The sequence below is a fragment of the Astatotilapia calliptera genome, chromosome 19 (assembly GCF_964374335.1).
Source record: "Astatotilapia calliptera chromosome 19, fAstCal68.1, whole genome shotgun sequence".
NCBI classification, from domain to species: Eukaryota; Metazoa; Chordata; class Actinopteri; order Cichliformes; family Cichlidae; genus Astatotilapia; species Astatotilapia calliptera.
Window position 1 is genome coordinate 15,830,996 of NC_137440.1, and position 7,360 is coordinate 15,838,355.

A 7,360-nucleotide genomic window follows, 5' to 3' on the forward strand; every position below is an offset into this window, starting at 1 on the left:
TGGTAAAAATAGTAAAATATAGTAAGTAAAATGACATCAGGAGCGCACGTACAGTTTAGATGCTGGAGAGAGGTTGTTTTCATTGTCTTGTTGTCGGTCAGTTTAATTAAATCAAATCAGTAAATGATGAGAAATAAACACCAAAATCATGCTGACTGCTCTCTATGGAGACAATTCAGTCTCATACTGAGAGGACGACTGTGGACATCTCAGTAAAGTGGTCATCTATCGCCATCTAGTGGTCCAAACTTGCAGAAGCACAAGCTTATTTCACAGGTGTTTGGAGCGCTTTGTGCCTCTTCTGCATGGATACTTCTGGATTAGATCAGGATTTTTATTTATTTATTTTTTCCCTTTGGGCAAAATTTGGACACATAAATACCAACATGTCTGGGTTGGGGTTAAGGAACAAAGATTGTGAGATACTGTCTTATGACTCCTAAGAAAAAAAAATCATAAACTAGTCCAGATATCCTTCTGGATTCACTTCCTGCAGGGAATTCTCCGTTCTGAGGATCGCGGTCTCACAATGCTCTTGTAAAGCAGACTGGTAAAACCCAAACGATTTATTTAAGTCGAATATTGATCTCCAAAGAGGTCGTCTGAAAAGAAAAACGATCTATAGTCTGTGATAGTTTATAAGTTTCTTCTCTAAAATAAATCTATCGAAATGGAATTTGATGACTCAATAATGATAAATATTTATGATTTTTAAGGGAAACTGCATTTATGTACAGTGACCTATTCTAGGCAGCCTTCACTCACACCTAAAAGGGCACATTGTGTTACTTAAAAAATCATCATGTTAAAGGTTTGCTGATCACTGGAAAAAGTTGAAGTTATGTAAGAACAGCAACTTTTGTTCTTATTTTAAAGAAGGCATACATCTGCATAGCCCATTGCCTAATTCTAACTATACCATTAAAAAACTGCAGCAGAAATTCTGTGTCAAAGACGACCAGCTCCAAAACAAATAAGCTAGGAATTCAGACAGCGAGTGTACTGAGCTGTTGTTTCTAGCAGCTTGATCATATCTATGGTATGGGAGAAGCATTTATAAAAACAATGCAACTTGTGGGAGGCACTTCAGGAAGTAAGCACAAAAATTTCCCCAGATTGCCTCAACACTTGAACAGCCAGAATGCTGAAAGGTCTGCAAAACTGTGATTGCTGCATAATGGCTGATTCTCTGGACAAACAAGCAATGTTTGATGTATTAATTTTTAAGTAAAATTTTATGTGACGTTAAACCTTGTTCATTCCATGATTGTGCTGAACTGATATTTTTTTTCTGGTGCTCGCAAATTTCTTTAACGGTGACTATAGATGTCGGCTCAGGTTACACAAAGATTTCTCAACAAATACAATGAAATGTTGCAGAATGTAACAAAAAGGCTCAGAGGACACTGAGCATCAGCTAGCACTCTGAAGTTCAGACACTTATTTATAACACATGCATATATCTATCTAAAAGCTCCTGCAGATGTGATATATCAGTCAGTATAAACTTAGTGGTCACTCAGATACAATAATGTTATTGTTAGGTCGGCCCTCCTTTTTCCTTCAGAATTCCTGTATGTCTTTGTGGCACAGACTGACATGACAGCATCACACAGCTGCTGCACATCCATGATGTGAATCTCCTGTTCCAGGACATCCCAAAGGTGCTCGACCTTTCCTCTTCTTGACTGACAGGAGTGACACCTGGTGTGGTCTCCTGCTACTGCTGCTGCTGCTTCACCTGATCCAATGTGTTTGATGTGTTGTGCATTCAGGGACGCTCTTCTGCATACCTCAGCTGTAACAAGTGGATATTTGAGTTACTGTTGCCTTCCTGTCAGATCAAACCAGTCTATCCAATCACTTTGGACATCTGACATCAATGTGGCATTTGCTTCAACAGAAATTCTGCTTGCTGGATATTTTCTACTTTTTGGTCCATTCTCTGTAAACTTTAGAAATGACTATGTGGGAAAATCCCAGTAGGTCAGCATTTCCGCCTGGCACCAACAACCACACCACATTTAAAGTCACTCCAATCACCTTTCTTCTTCCTTCTGATGCTCCATTTGAATTTCAGCAGATTGTTTTGATTTCATCTTTAGGGCCAGATGCATTGAGTTCCTGTCATGTGACTCGCTGATTAGATACTAGATAAAGATGTGAACACATGTACTTAATAGACCGACATCGCAGGTGAGTATATATTAACCAAGCATGGTTACGGAGAATATGCTCTGATTATTGACAACATTGTTGCTGTTGTTAAAAAACACCTTATTAAATTCTTTTATTTATTTATTTTTTTACACAGCTGATTCATCAAGTGCTTTTTTTGTTGTGAGGTAAAAGGCTCTAAAATATTAGAGTGAAATCATCAATCAGATGATTCGCTGTGAACAGGTGACAGCAGGGAGGAAGAACTCCTTTTTAACAGGAAGAAATTACAAGAAGAACCAGGCTCAGGAACAAGAAAGCCCAGATTCTGAGAATGAAGTGCTCTGTTAGGATGAGGTCTTTATGATACAGCGTGGCCTGATAAGTCGCGATCTTGTACGAAACAAAGAGTCTCTAGTGGCTGCCTCTTTCTAGTAAGACTACTTGATGCTTCTCTTTCTTGCATCCTCTCCTACAGTGGGGCCCATTGTCTGTGTGACCATAAAAATAGTTGAGATCATCTCTGGCGCACTGTTACGTTTGTTCCATGCAAAATAAAAGCCAGTTGTTTGTTGTCACAGCAGGAAACTGGAGGATTTAATCTCTGCAGCATCATCACAATTTGCTCAACATGTTCAGCAAGTTTCCCAACAGACTATTGTGAGATGGAAGGAATTAAAAACACTGAGCAGTAGAAAGGGGAAGTCTGGACTGCTGACTGTATGAACCCCCAACAGCTCATTAAAGCCGATTCAGCAAAATTTAGAGACATCAACAAAAAGAGTTAACAACCACTGATCACACACACAAAGCTGCAACTGCTGGAATTTCTCCACATATCTGCACAAGTGAGGTCCAAAAATCTGAGAGCCCATGGAAAACCTGTCATGTAAATGAGGAAGCAATCAAAATGTTCTACAGACAAGAAGTTCTGTAAACTATTCCAGATTGATTTCACTGCTAATAACTGTGTGTGTATTTTCCAGCGGCTCTGTGATCATGATAGGAAACATGGCATCAGATATGAGTGGAAAAGTCCTACCTAACCACCTCAGAGTCATCTGATTTAGACTATTTAATGAAATTTTTACCGTCATACAGTGAATGTTTTCCAAGCTACAGGCCCCTGCAGTACACAGGAATAGGCTGGAAATTTTACGTTTTTAATTTGTCTTATTTTTTCCAACATGACTTCCTGAGTACACGAGATAGCCATATGAAATTTTCATGGCTAAAAAAAACAGCTTTAAGCTCCAATAAAAACTGCAACCAAACTAATTAAAATCTAATCAGTGTAAAACCAAAATCTGTTTTTATTCAGCAGGATTTTTTGCACAATTTTGAGCATCAGAGTCTTGATTTACATCATAGTTTCCAAGGATAAACTACAGCAAATTATTGTCTATGACATCAGTAAGAGAAGCAAACATTGGCATCAGCAGGTTGGACAGACAACAAGTTACACCATATGAAAGGCTCATCTTCTATCTCTCTGTCAAAACTATCTGCTCAAAGAGATTTGGGGCTTGGATAAAAATAACCTTTCAAATAAAAACTGTGCTTTTCACCGCTGACAATATCTGCTGAGGGCTGTAAAAATGTAATTCATGGGCCTGAAAATACGCTTCTTTAAACATACTAAAGTTAAAAAAAGCCCAGAAACTTTACTTACCTGCAGTATCTTTTCTGTTAGGTCCCTTGGATGTCTTAAAAGGTTATTTTTAAGGCTGTAAACAAAACCTCAGTCTAATAAACCCTGTGAGGTTTAAGTCACACGTATAACCCTAATCCTACCTGAAAAAAATGTGGGTAGTTTATAACACAGGTGTTGAACTGCAGGCCTCAAGGTCCTGCAGGTTTTAAATGTGTTCTTGATCCAGCACAGCTGATTCAAATGGCTAAATTACCTCCTCAACATGTCTTGAAGTTCTCCAGAAGCCTGGTAATGAACTGATCACTTGATTCAGGTGTGTTGACCCAGGGTGAGGTCTAAAACCTGCAGGACACCGGCCCTTGAGGCCTGGAATTCAACACCCCTGGTTTATAACGTGTGCCAGACTCGGGAGAACAATTTAATTTAAAAAAAAAAAGATATATTCTGACTTCCTAGGGTTTGAGTTAGGATCTGTGTTGGTAAATGGGTCAGCACTGATCATTATTTAGTCCTCTCCAAGTTAAAACCACAACCAATTATCTGAATTGAGGCAAAAAGGGGTGTGTGTGTGTGGGGGGGACTGTGGGAGGAAGCGGTGCACAGAAAGAGCCCAGCTGGTGGATTCTCGCCATGAAGCAACAGTGCTAAACAAAACAGGGCTATGAAAACTTTAAAAATCGATTTAACAGAGGATTCCGGCTCTGTGAGCTTTTTCAAAGAGGTCCTTGTAAAGCCGAGGGACCCCTATGGCATAAACAAAACCACCATCGACGCTTTCACTCTGAAAGGCCAGATGTGCTTCAAGTGACAAATTGTGGTGGTAAAATGTTAAAATCAATTCTAACTGTCACCAAGCTGCTGAGTTGCCTGGTTTAAAACACCTGATTTTCAAGATTTTTAACATAACCATCAGTAATAAATGGTAAGCTACACTTTGGTAAACAGTTATTTCACTGGCAAGAAACAATGAAATAGTAATAAATAATGTCATTAGCTATGAGTCATGTTATATACTGTGTACACATCATCAGTTTGTGCCCTACAAACATTTTATATCAGACCTGCTCCCAGAGATTTCCGGGTCCTTCGGCATTGGTCCCATGATGCCGATGTCCTGCCAACAATGATATTGGTCTCAGTCTGATATCACATTTAATCCAAACCACAACAATTTCAAAAAACTAGTCAAGCAGTTTTGGTGCTTAAACCTAACCAAAGTAAAACTAACCAGTGAGAGAAACAGACCATGATGGTTCACAGTAAATTACGCTGTCGCCACTCCATCAGTAAACATTATTAATCATAAATACAATGTTTGTTAACAGTAAAAAGCCATAAACTGAGCTAACAATCAACCAATTATTGATAATTGTTATTATAAAGTGTGGGAATGTGTCTTTTGAAGCCTGATTACGGGTAGATCAGGAGGGTGGGTGTCATGCACGACAGCTGATTGTCTTATCTCATTTAGAGATGAATGTTTCTGAGTCTTCCACGATAGTTTCAACACTTCTGTGAGTTTGACAGTGAGAGACCCGAGTGCTCTGCCAGCCGTCATGTTCTTCCTCGTGCTCAGTTGTGCAGATGTAGACGTGTCAAAGACTGGTGATGAAGTCTTGAGCTGAGCATTTTCTTGATATGACGAGCGAGGGGTGGATCTGATTGTCCATAAACTCATCAGGAAAGTGCATACAGAGGTCAGAGTTAAGCACCTGACTTTCTGTAACCAAAGGTACCATCCGGCCCCTCAGCTTTGGAGCATACTCTCCGAGAAGGCTCATTAAATCACTTTCCACTTTCACTGCTTTGGTTTGCACTGTTGCTTCACGGCAAGAAGATCGCGCATTTAAATCCACGAGCTAGAGTCCAAAGAGTTTAGGTTAAGTGGTGATTCTAGAGGGGCCTGTCTCTCTGTATTAACCCTACAACAGATGAGAGGTTTTGGTATTTAATGGTTGCCTATTTTCTTTTTTTTTGTGTGTCAGTTTTTCTCATCTTTACCTTGACTTTATCTTGCTGTGCTGTTCCCTAATGTCTTGCTTTCTGTTCTACTTCAGAGATAACACAAACGAAACAAAACAGACCAACTGCTACAATCTGGAGTGCTTTGTCTCTAGATCAACATTTCAGTCCTCACCCTGTCCCTGACATGTAAACGTCCTCCATTTCTCTCTATTTTGTTTCGTTGTGGAATCTTATCTTATGAGTCAGTTGCATCCAGTCAATGAGATTTTAAACAATTACCCATCTTCTTTTGACACAATACTTTCTGCCACATTAACTAAATAAAACACCAAACATGACCCAGAATTTTGACAACAAAATGCATGCTCACCCAAAAATTAAAAGACAAAACACATGAGAGGGGTCTTCAACATGTCTGTATCACCAATAGAAAATTACTCTTTCACTCTTTCTGTTTAATGTAAAGTGTTGTATTTTCTTTCCTCTCCAGTAGCTGATGGTAAAATGTAGATATTATACCTACAGTGGTTCTAATTATGCAGCTTTTGTCCAAATTTTCACTGGGCCTTTCTTCCCTATCATAAAAAATCCCTTAGTTGCAAATATCTGAAGTCATCCTGGTTCCTTAATGTAAATTTTTAATTTAATATCCGGAAAACTTATAAAATTCCAATTTTATTTCAATGCACAGCATTATTATTACACTGTAGTTCTTCTTGTAGTTAATAGTTTCCAACTATTTGAGCGCACAATTTTAGTGGAAACTGGATTTTTAAAGGTGTTGTATGCATAAAGTTCATTATTGTTATTATGTTATCTATAAATTTAACAGCAGCTGTTTTGGCTGCTGTCTGTCTTCACACAGGGTTATACAGTAACGTACACTACAGGTTGCTGACAGCGAGTAAACTAGAAGAGTAGCGTGCATTTTAAGCACATGACTGTAAAATCCTCCAGTGGAGTCTGTGGTCCGGGAGAGGAAGCAGGAAATGGAGAAAAATGGGGAAGCAGGTAGAAACAGGTGTGCAGAGTAAAAGTCCAGAGTTCACATCTCTATCATGCTTTCAGTCTTAACAAGTTTACTGATTTGATGAGTCACAATTATTAACTTTGACCCTTTACCACACTGCTTTGTGCGTGGTGTGTGATTCATAGTGAGTCATTGTGCGCAGCACATGTCTGGTCGTGTTCAGAATACCCAGGGATTCCCACGCCACACGCTCAATGTTATCAAGCACAAATATGCTGCAGGTGTGCATTTATATAACAATGACTGTACCTAGAGAATGGAAACAGAAAGGGCTCACGCAAGGAGGCTTTTCACTCCTACACATTCAGTTCATTCAATGGTTTTCAATGGTTCGGGATTCGGATTCAGCTAGTAACACCCAACACATTTGCAAACCCAAAGCAATGACACTCCGGCTCTTGGGAGGATGTAAACCTTTTAAAGTATGAACCAGGAAGTAATTGCCAGACATTTATTTCTGTGTCTTTATTGAACCTTCGGTTAATTTTTAAAAAATTATTTTAACATTAATTTGCACATATGGGTTTAAATTTCTATCATATTTGTTGTACCTG